Consider the following 12299-nt stretch of genomic DNA (forward strand, 5'->3'; position numbering starts at 1 on the left):
CACTATTCTGATCACGAGATCAGAATAATATTCTGATCACAACATGAACTTCCCGAGTAACGCGCCTGACCTTCCCCGAGTACTAGGTTGAACTTCAGCTAAAAGGTGTCCAAATGGGGCTTGCGATATACCGTTGGATAGCTATAGACATCAGTATCATGACCCAAGTTAAAATTTTGGCAAAATGTAACCGGTTTAAGAGCAGTTTTGAAAACCGTTTTTTCTTCATACAAAAAACATGAATCGTATTTTCGATTGCATTTTTAAACCGTTTATCAGAATGAGGCAAATAATATGGCGTTGGAAAGCTGCTGCAAAACCGTTCCTTCCACATGTTGAAAGTTTTCTCTAATTCCCTATGGTTAAAGAGTAATTCGGAAAATCGTAAAATTTCGTAAACCGAACACCCGAGTTCGTATTTTTGACGCCATTTCTAAACGGCTAATCCAATCGAGGCAAATAATATGGCGTTGGAAAGCTTATGAAAATGCGCTACTTTTTTTATGTTAAAAGGTTTTTCTAATTTTGAATACTTTAAAAATAATTTAGAAAATGGTACAAGTTCCACCGAGTTTGTATTTTTGAGCTAATTTTTTAACCGTACGTCCAAATGCAACAAATGATATGGCGTTGGAAAGCTTGAAGAAATGCGAAATTTTTTGTATATATTGTTTCTCCTAATTCACTATGGTTTTATGTCAGTTTTGAAAATGGTTAAAAACATATTTTTGTCGTAATTTCTACAAACTTTATCGGGATGGGGAAAATAATATACCGCTGAAAAGCTACGGAAAATGTGAAACTTTTTCATGTTGATGGTTTTCTCTGATTCCTAGCCGTTTTCAAGTAATTTCAAAAACGGCGGGATCATGCGTTCTGCCTTTATCGCGAAACAGATTCTTCGAAAATGCACCGCGTGAAGAACCTGGACTTCTCGGCGCGTGTACCTGAACTTCACTCTGTTTTTCACGTGATTTTTTTGCTCGTAGGTCTCCATCCACTGCTTGTAACTCTCCATCCATTCACCGGAATTGAGCAGGTGATATACGGATGGAAAGTTGCTGTAAGCACGCAAGTTTCTCATATTGATCATCTTTTCATACTCGCGGCGATTTTAAATGTTTTTAATCTAAAATTCATTCAGCGTAGTAGTTGAACTTTCAGCTGTTTTCACGTTGAACTTCTGTGACGTATTTTCGTTTGTAATTTTCTCATCCATTCGTTAGTGTTACACAAATAATATTCCTTTTGTACAACATCTCTCACAATAATATTTTTTAACTTTCTTCGATCGAGGACTTGAACTTATAACAACAAAGCAATTAGTATTTGCTTTTTTATTCTTTTTAATACCAAATGCACATTATGTTGTACGTGGACTTCTCGTAGTTATCAATCCGAATTTCTCTTGGTTATGTGAAAATATTTTGTTTTTTATGAATATTAATCTGAATTTCCTAAAAAAATTATGAATTTTTGCGCTCTATTTTTCAAAGTTGAACTTCTTGTTATTTTATTTTTTAACTTCTTATTTTCATTGTTTAATAACGAGGAAAATCTGAGTTTTCTATAATCCTCGAACTTCTCCATCTTTTTAATATGGACTTCCTGGTTTTATTTTCTTAATCTTTTTTATGAAATTTTGAAGCGCTGTATTATTAAAAGTTGAACTTCTTGTTATTTAATTTTTGAACTTCTTGTTTTCACTGTTCAGATAAAGAGCATATTTGTGTCTCTTTTTTGTTTTCTAATTTTTTGAACTTCGCAATTTATTAATTTTGAACTTCCAAAGTACATTTTTTTGGGTGAGACATGTTTTCTTCTTGGTATATAAACAATGAATTATTTTGCTATTTTAGTTTGAACTTCTTCGTTTTCTTCATATAGTAACGGGAAAAATATCTGAGTTTTTTTGTAAAAGTTGAACAGTCCGAACTTCTCATTCTCTTGTTTTTGAACTTCATTTCTTTAAAAACAGGGACTATATGCGAACAAAATGCTCTTTATCCAGGAACAACAAGGTACTTCGCATAGGAATAAAAATATATTCACACTGGGGACATAATGTTCTTAGTCCGGGAATAAAAATTACTTCACATACAAACACAAGTATATTCACCCAAGGAACAAATGGCGTTACACTTTCTGCTTTCCTAAAAAAATTTGAACTCCTCAGATGTCCGCCTTCGAACTATCGCACACGATAAAGTGGAACTTCTCGACCATATTGTTTTTGTCTACTCTATAATGCTTCCGAATGTTTTTGTAGTTAACTGCAGCCATGCTATGACCTCTGCCTACAACATCTATGTTAGACTAACACCGTTGAATTGGAATATAGACTGAAATTGGTTCCAACGTAGGTAATCCTATCTAGTATTTCTCAGCTTTGCACACATTGTACTGATGTACATGGAGCACTGAATAGGGCTGGTTTTTTCAGTGATTTTTTACAGAAATACATGTAGTTTCTCTGTCTTAGCAGGAGCACATTTTTGTCTCAAAAAAAGCAGGAGTACATATGAGTGCAGAATTGGAATGTATACACATGTGTATGCATCTCCTCACATCACGACTTACCCACGCCTATGGCATTATCTCTGCCACAATTTTCTTTTCTAATCCCTCACACAATTCATGTCTTCATCTGAACACACAAGCACCAGCTCCACCGAAATCAAATGGGCATCTAAGAGCGCCATTCCGACTCCTAAGAGAGCCTAATTTTGTGCCATCGCCCATTTTAAACCAGATTGCACATCCGTCCAGGAAACATCTCCGTGCCTCCTATAAACAGAGGCATTGAAACATTTTGTAGATAAACATGGAAGAAAACCCCTTTTCCCATTTTCCGAAGGACCTGTGAAACTGAAACCAATGGAAAACATCAGTTTTTTACACCTGCACATATAGCTGAACTTCAGACATCAAAATTACTTAGAAACAATATAGAACTAGACAGGGGGAGGAATCAACGCTTGATCTACATACAGTATAACAGCAGTGGAACAAGATGGTCACTACAGGCGTGCGTTTGAGGAACGAAAAGTTTAGAGCACAGCACGGAGGCATATCCTCGAGCACCTTGTGTTCACTACAAGTGTTTGCCTGTTCATGGATCTTCAGCTAGCCAACAACTTGAACTTCAGATCTCATCCAAACACCACTTTTGGAATTTTCACAAAGTAAACCTTTGTTAGTTCACCCAGAGATTCCAGCAAACACAGAACATGTGCTGCGAAAATCCTCTTTCAGATTTTCAATTCTCACCATGCATTTCTAGCCACCGGCAGCTGTGTTGTCGCTGCCATTATTACTTGACCTGCCATGACAATTTTACTCGACCTGCCATTGATGCTCTATAGCCACGCGGATGGTGAACAACAGTAGCATCAGCGACAGTAGGACTCGTTGGTCGACAAGCTCACCGGAGTTGTGCTCGGCTGATGGAAGAGGGAAGAAGAGGATGGAGGCTGTCGACGACGCGCCATGCTCGAGGGCGAAGGAGCTCGCCGGAGCAGCACCGCTCCCACACGTGAGCATCCGGCGGGTTGCAACTGTTGGAGGCTGCTGGAGACGGCCGTGCTCGAGGAAGGAGTTGCTGGAGCAGCACCACCTCCCCACATGAGCTAGTGGTGGACTGCAGCGGCAGCTAGTGGCGGACTTACAACGGGAACCTTGAGAACATAAAATTGCAAGAAGAAAAAAGATCATTTTTTCCTTTTTGCACAAACAACTGTATGAAGAATCATCACATTTAAACAAAGGTCATTTGACCACAAGAATCACAATAATTAGGTGTTGTTGCAACTGTTGCTACACGAACACTCAGAGGGAAGCTAGGAGAGAGAGTAGCACATGTATAGAGAGCAGCAGCCTGTAGTTAGAGAAAGAAGCCACAACAATAGAAAGAGAGCAGCAACAGCGCCGCACCATTAGCATTTACTAATAGAGAACAACATCACACGGGAGCACTAGTTGAGAGAAGGAACGCTCCACAACATCCACATTCAAGAAGCAACAACAACATGGTAGGCATCAGAAGTGGGTCGTTCACCAGCCAGATGACGGGCAGGTCGCACAGAGCAAAAGTAGCAGCAACTGCAACATCTTCAATTCATTTCAAGAAAAAAGAAACCATCACGGAAGCAGCAGGGATTTAGACCATTGTGATTTCTCTATAACAAAACTAATGCATCAACTACCTTCTCCTACAACTAACACCCACATCACTGAATATAGGATGCAAACAAGGAATCGAAACTAAAAAAAGATGCGAACTGAAGTTGTTAGACAGGACGGCACGGCCGAGGTTTCTACTCCAGTGTGCAATGCAGTTTTTTCAACCAAGAGCGGAGGATGTTATAGCAGAAGGAAGAAGTTCAACACATGGGCAGAGAGAAGGTCATTTTTGGTCGAAGACGACGGTGGGGAAGAGGTTGGCCAGAGATGCGTGAGGGGGAAGAAGAAACTCGAGTGGCGGCTCTGCCTCCCCTACTCCCGTAGGATGCGGAGTAACAGGAGTTGCGTGTCAAGGCAGCAGCGTGATGGAGGGGGCCGCGCCGGGGAGCACGATGGCGGGATCACCACTTCCATGCAGAGGGACCTCGAGGCCAGGAGAACAACTCCCTGCGCCAATGGCTGGACGCCGGAAGATGCGCCAGAGACCGTGGGATCCGCCCTGGCATCGCGGCCGTCACCGAAGAGGGATCGATCCGGGGGCCAACAGTGAGGGAGAAGGCTCGCCGGCATGGTGGAGGAGGGGCGCTAGTTGTGCGGAAGGAGGCGCGCCGACCACTAGGGAGGAGGGGAGCTGGCGGATCCGGGGGAGTAGGCGTCGTGGTGGCTGGATACGGGGAGAGGAAGCAGCGCAGTAGCCGGATCCAGGGGCGCAGGGGGCGCGCTGGCTGGATCTGTGGGCGGAGGCTGTGCGGTGGCCTGTTCCAAGGGCAGAGGCTCCGCGGCGGCCGGTTTCGGGGGCTGGGGCGGTCCACGCGGGTGGCGGAAGAAGGTGCCCGCGGGGGAGGGGGCGGCGGCGTGGCGGCGACACATCGGAAGGAGGCGGGAGCGGGGGCGGCGCGCCGGGAGGAGGCCGCGGCGGGATCGAGGGATGGCCGTGGGGTGGGTCGTGGGGAGGAGGTGGGCAGGTGGGTTGGGCCGTCGGGGGAGTTGTGGGTGCGGGCTGGGTTTTTTAGTTCGGGAACACCTAATCAGGCTCTATATAGGGTTTTGCGATCCAAATAACTATTCTAATCCCAGGATTAGAATAGTGTTATCCTATATATATAGGTTGGAGGGGAGGAGAGGCAGTCAAGGGGCCGCCCCAAGTAGAAGAAATCCTACTTGGGGTCCTCCCAATTCGGCCTCCCCCTCTCCATGTATGCATGAAGAGGAAGAAAAGAGCGGGGTGAGGGAAGGAAGTGGGAATCCTAATCCACACTTTCCTTACCCTTCCCCCTTTGCCTTCTTCTCCTCCTATAGCCTTATAGGGCAAGGTGCTGGTGTGTTCCTTCACAAGGCACCTTCCGGTGACCCGATAAGTACCTGATACCCTCCGGAACACTTCCGATGTACGAATACAATCGTCCTACATATCAATCTTTACCTCTCGACCATTTTGAGACTCCTCGTCATGTTCGTGATCTCATCCAGGACTCCGAACATTATTCGGTCACCAAATCACATAACTCATGTTGGGGAACGTAGCAGAATTTAAAATTTTCTACGCATCACCAAGATCAATCTATGGAGTTATCTAGCAACGAGGGAAAGGGGAGTGCATCTACATACCCTTGTAGATCGCGAGCGGAAGCGTTCAAGAGAATGGGGTTGATGGAGTCGTACTCGTCGTGATCCAAATCACCGATGACCTAGTGCCGAACGGACGGCACCTCCGCGTTCAACACACTACGGTTGGGAAGACGTCTCCTCCTTCTTGATCCAGCAAGGGGGAAGGAGAGGTTGATGGAGATCCAGCAGCACGACGGCGTGGTGGTGGAAGCAGCGGTGATCTCGGCAGGGCTTCGCCAAGCTCAGCGAGAGGGAGAGGTGTCACGGAAGGGAGAGGGAGGCGCCAGGGGCTAGGGTGCGCAGCCCTCCCTCCCTCCTCTTTATATAGGGGTCCAGGGGGCGCCGGCCTCTCTAGATCCCATCTAGATGGAGGGCGGCGGCCAAGGGGGTGGCTTGCCCCCCAAGCCAAGAGGGCGCCCCCCACCCCTAGGGTTTCCAACCCTAGGCGCGGGGGAAGGCCCAAGGGGGGCGCACCAGCCCATCAGGGGTTGGTTCCCCTCCCACTTCAGCCCATGGGGCCCTCTAGGATAGGTGGGCCCACCCGGTGGACCCCCGGGACCCTTCCGGTGGTCCCGGTACAATACCGGTGACCCCCAAAACTTTCCCAGTGACCGAAACTGTACTTCCTATATATAATTCTTCACCTCCGGACCATTCCGGAACTCCTCGTGACGTCCAGGATCTCATCCGGGACTCCGAACAACTTTCGGGTTACCGCATACTAATATCTCTTCAACCCTAGCGTCACCGAACCTTAAGTGTGTAGACCCTACGGGTTCGGGAGACACGTAGACATGACCGAGACGACTCTCCGGTCAATAACCAACAGCGGGATCTGGATACCCATGTTGGCTCCCACATGTTCCACGATGATCTCATTGGATGAACCACGATGTCGAGGATTCAATCAATCCCGTATACAATTCCCTTTGTCAATCGGTACGTTACTCGCCCGAGACTCGATCGTCGGTATCCAATACCTCGTTCAATCTCGTTACCGGCAAGTCACTTTACTCGTACCATAATGCATGATCCCGTGATCAACCACTTGGTCAAATTGAGCTCATTATGATGATGCATTACCGAGTGGGCCCAGAGATACCTCTCCGTCATACGGAGTGACAAATCCCAGTCTCGATTCGTGCCAACCCAACAGACACTTTTGAAGATACCCGTAGTGCACCTTTATAGTCACTCAGTTACGTTGTGACGTTTGGCACACCCAAAGCACTCCTACGGTATCCGGGAGTTGCATAATCTCATGGTCTAAGGAAATGATACTTGACATTCGGAAAAGCTCTAGCAAACGAACTACACGATCTTTGAGCTATGCTTAGGATTGGGTCTTGTCCATCACATCATTCTCCTAATGATGTGATCCCATTATCAATGACATATAATGTCCATAGTCAGGAAACCATGACTATCTTTTGATCAACGAGCTAGTCAACTAGAGGCTCACTAGGGACGTGTTGTGGTCTATGTATTTACACATGTATTACAATTTCCGGATAACACAATTATAGCATGAACAATAGACAATTATCATGAACAAGGAAATATAATAATAACCATTTTATTATTGCCTCTAGGGCATATTTCCAACAGTCTCCCACTTGCACTAGAGTCAATAATCTAGTTACATTGTGATGAATCGAACACCCATAGAGTTCTGGTGTTGATCATGTTTTGCTCTAGGGAGAGGTTTAGTCAACGGATCTGCCACATTCAGGTCCGTATGTACTTTACAAATATCTATGTCTCCATTTTGAACACTTTCACGAATGGAGTTGAAGCGACGCTTGATATGCCTGGTCTTCCTGTGAAACCTGGGCTCCTTGGCAAGGGCAATAGCTCCAGTGTTGTCACAGAAGAGAGTCATCGGGCCCGACGCATTGGGAATGACTCCTAGGTCAGTAATGAACTCCTTCACCCAGATTGCTTCTTGTGCTGCCTCCGAGGCTGCCATGTACTCCGCTTCACATGTAGATCCCGCCACAACGCTTTGCTTGCAACTGCACCAGCTTACTGCCCCACCATTCAAAATATACACGTATCCGGTTTGTGACTTAGAGTCATCCAGATCTGTGTCGAAGCTAGCATCGACGTAACCCTTTACGACGAGCTCTTCGTCACCTCCATAAAAGAGAAACACATCCTTAGTCCTCTTCAGGTACTTCAGGATATTCTTGACCGCTGTCCAGTGTTCCATGCCGGGATTACTTTGGTACCTTCCTACCAAACTTACGGCAAGGTTTACATCAGGTCTGGTACACAGCATGGCATACATAATAGACCCTATGGCCGAGGCATAGGGGACGACACTCATCTTTTCTCTATCTTCTGCCGTGGTCGGGCATTGAGCCGTGCTCAATTGCATACCTTGCAATACAGGCAAGAACCCCTTCTTGGACTGATCCATATTGAACTTCTTCAATATCTTGTCAAGGTACATACTTTGTGAAAGACCAATGAGGCGTCTCGATCTATCTCTATAGATTTTGATGCCTAATATATAAGCAACTTCTCCAAGGTCCTTCATTGAAAAACACTTGTTCAAGTAGGCCTTTATGCTTTCCAAGAATTCTATATCATTTCCCATCAATAGTATGTCATCCACATATAATATGAGAAATGCTACGGAGCTCCCACTCACTTTCTTGTAAATACAGGCTTCTCCATAAGTCTATGTAAACCCAAACGCTTTGATCATCTCGTCAAATCGAATGTTCCAACTCCGAGATGCTTGCACCAGCCCATAGATTGAGCGTTGGAGCTTGCACACCTTGTTAGCATTCTTAGGATCGACAAAACCTTCTGGCTGCATCATATACAATTCTTCCTTAAGAAAGCCGTTAAGGAATGCCGTTTGGACGTCCATTTGCCATATCTCATAATCATAGAATGCGGCAATTGCTAACATGATTCGGACGGACTTTAGCTTCACTACGGATGAGAAAGTCTCATCGTAGTCAACCCCTTGAACTTGTTGATAACCCTTAGCGACGAGTTGAGCCTTGTAGATGGTCACATTACCATCTGTGTCTGTCTTCTTTTTAAAGATCCATTTATTTTCTATGGCTCGCCGATCATCGGGCAAGTCAGTCAAAGTCCATACTTCATTTTCATACATGGATCCTATCTCGGATTTCATGGCTTCTAGCCATTTGTCGGAATCTGGGCCCGCCATCGCTTCCTCATAGTTCGAAGGTTTACCGTTGTCCAACAACATGATTTCCAAGATAGGGTTGTTGTACCACTCTGGTGCGGAACGTGTCCTTGTGGACCTACGAAGTTCAATAGCAACTTTATCTAAAGTTTCATGATCATCATCATTAACTTCCTCTCTAGTCGGTGCAGGCACCTCAATAACATTTTCCTGAGTTGCGCCACTTTCCGGTTCAAGAGGTAATACTTCATCAAGTTCTACTTTCCTCCCACTTACTTCTTTCGAGAGAAACTCTTTCTCTAGAAAGGATCCATTCTTGGCAACAAAGATCTTGCCTTCGGATCTGAGGTAGAAGGTATACCAATAGTTTCTTTAGGGTATCCTATGAAGACGCATTTTTCTGACTTGGGTTCGAGCTTTTCAGGTTGAAGTTTCTTGACATAAGCATCGCATCCCCAAACTTTTAGAAACGACAGCTTAGGTTTCTTCCCAAACCATAATTCATACGGTGTCGTCTCAACGGATTTCGACGAAGCCCTATTTAAAGTGAATGCGGCAGTCTCTAAAGCATAGCCCCAAAATGATAGCGGTAGATCGGTAAGAGACATCATAGATCGCACCATATCCAATAGAGTGCGATTACGACGTTCAGACACACCATTACGCTGAGGTGTTCCAGGCGGCGTGAGTTGTGAAACTATTCCACATTTCCTTAAGTGCGTGCCAAATTCGTGACTCAAGTATTCTCCCCACGATCTGGTCGCAAGAACTTGATTTTCCTGTCACGTTGATTCTCAACCTCACTCTGAAATTCCTTGAACTTTTCAAAGGTCTCAGACTTGTGTTTCATTAAGTAGACATACCCATATCTACTCAAGTCATCAGTGAGGGTGAGAACATAACGATAGCCACCGCGAGCCTCAACACTCATTGGACCGCACACATCAGTATGTATGATTTCCAATAAGTTGGTTGCTCGCTCCATTGTTCCTGAGAACGGAGTCTTGGTCATTTTACCCATGAGGCATGGTTCGCACATGTCAAATAATTCGTAATCAAGAGACTCCAAAAGTCCATCTGCATGGAGCTTCTTCATGCGTTTGACACCTAGTGACCAAGGCGGCAGTGCCACAAGTATGTGGGACTATCATTATCAACCTTACATCTTTTGGTATTCACACTATGAATATGTGTAACATTACGCTCGAGATTCATTAAGAATAAACCATTCACTAGCGGGGCATGACCATAAAAGATATCTCTCATATAAATAGAACAACCATTATTCTCGGATTTAAATGAGTAGCCATCTCGAATTAAACGAGATCCTGATACAATTTTCATGCTCAAAGCTGGCACTAAATAACAATTATTGAGGTTTAAAACTAATCCCGTAGGTAAATGTAGAGGTAGCGTGCCGATGGCGATCACATCGACCTTGGAACCATTCTCGGCGCGCATCGTCACCTCATCCTTCGCCAATCTCCGCTTATTCCGCAGCTCCTTTAGTGTTGCCGGCCTTCTTGTCCGCTAAGTATTTGGGGCAGTTCTGCTTCCAGTGACCACTTCCCTTGCAATAAAAACACTCAGTCTCGGGCTTGGGTCCATTCTTTGGCTTCTTCCCAGCAGCTTGCTTACCGGGCGCGGCAACCCCCTTGACGTCCTTCTTGAAGTTCTTCTTACCCTTGCCTTTCTTAAACTTAGTGGTTTTATTCACCATCAACACTTGATGTTCCTTTTTGATCTCCACCTCCGTTGATTTCAGCATTGAATATACCTCGGGAATGGTCTTTTCCATCCCGTGCATATTGAAGTTCATCACAAAGCTCTTGTAGCTCGGTGGAAGCGACTGAAGGATTCTGTCAATGACCGCGTCATCCGGAAGATTAACTCCCAGCTGAGTCAAGCGGTTATGCAACCCAGACATTTTGAGTATGTGCTCACTGACAAAACTATTTTCCTCCATCTTACAACTGAAGAACTTGTCGGAGACTTCTTACCTCTCGACCCGGGCATGAGCTTGGAAAACCATTTTCAGCTCTTCGAACATCTCATATGCTTCGTGTTGCTCAAAACGCTTTTGGAGCCCCAGTTCTAAGCTGTAAAGCATGCCACACTGAACGAGGGAGTAATCATCAGCATGTGACTGCCAAGCGTTCATAACGTCTTGGTTCTCTGGGATGGGTGCATCATCTAGCGGTGCTTCTAGGACATAATCTTTGTTGGCAGCTATGAGGATGATCCTCAGGTTCCGGACCCAGTCCGTATAGTTGCTGCCATCATCTTTCAGCTTGGTTTTCTCTAGGAACGCGTTGAAGTTGAGGGCAACATTAGCATGGGCCATTTGATCTACAAGACATATTGTAAAGATTTTAGACTAAGTTCATGATAATTAAGTTCATCTAATCAAATTATTCAATGAGCTCCCACTCAGATAGACATCCCTCTAGTCATCCAAGTGAAACATGATCCGAGTCAACTAGGCCGTGTCTGATCATCACGTGAGACGGACTAGTCAACATCGGTGAACATCTTCATGTTGATCGTATCTTCTATACGACTCATGCTCGACCTTTCGGTCTTCCGTGTTCCGAGGCCATGTCTGTACATGCTAGGCTCGTCAAGTCAACCTAAGTGTATTGCGTGTGTAAATCTGGCTTACACCCGTTGTATTCGAACGTTAGAATCTATCACACCCGATCATCACGTGGTGCTTCGAAACAACGAACCTTCGCAACGGTGCACAGTTAGGGGGGACACTTTCTTGAAATTATTACGAGGGATCATCTTATTTAACCTACCGTCGTTCTAAGCAAATAAGGTGTAAAACATGATAAACATCACATGCAATCAAATAGTGACATGATATGGCCAATATCATTTTGCTCCTTATGATCTCCATCTTCGGGGCGCCATGATCATCGTCGTCACCGGCATGACACCATGATCTCCATCATCATGATCTCCATCATCGTGTCTTCATGAAGTTCTCTCATCATCTATTACTTCTACTACTATGGCTAACGGTTTAGCAATAAAGTAAAGTAATTACATGACGTTTATGTTGACACGCAGGTCATAAATAAATTAAGACAACTCCTATGGCTCCTGCCGGTTGTCATACTCATCGACATGCAAGTCGTGATTCCTATTACAAGAACATGATGAATCTCATACATCACATATATCATTCATCACATCCTTTTGGCCATATCACATCACATCGCACATGCTGCAAAAACAAGTAAGACGTCCTCTAATTATTGTTGCAAGTTTTCGCGTGGCTGCTATAGGTTTATAGCAAGAACATTTCTTACCTATGCCAAAACCACAATGTGAT

This window comes from Triticum dicoccoides, chromosome 4A, assembly GCF_002162155.2.
Source record: "Triticum dicoccoides isolate Atlit2015 ecotype Zavitan chromosome 4A, WEW_v2.0, whole genome shotgun sequence".
Taxonomy (NCBI): domain Eukaryota; kingdom Viridiplantae; phylum Streptophyta; class Magnoliopsida; order Poales; family Poaceae; genus Triticum; species Triticum dicoccoides.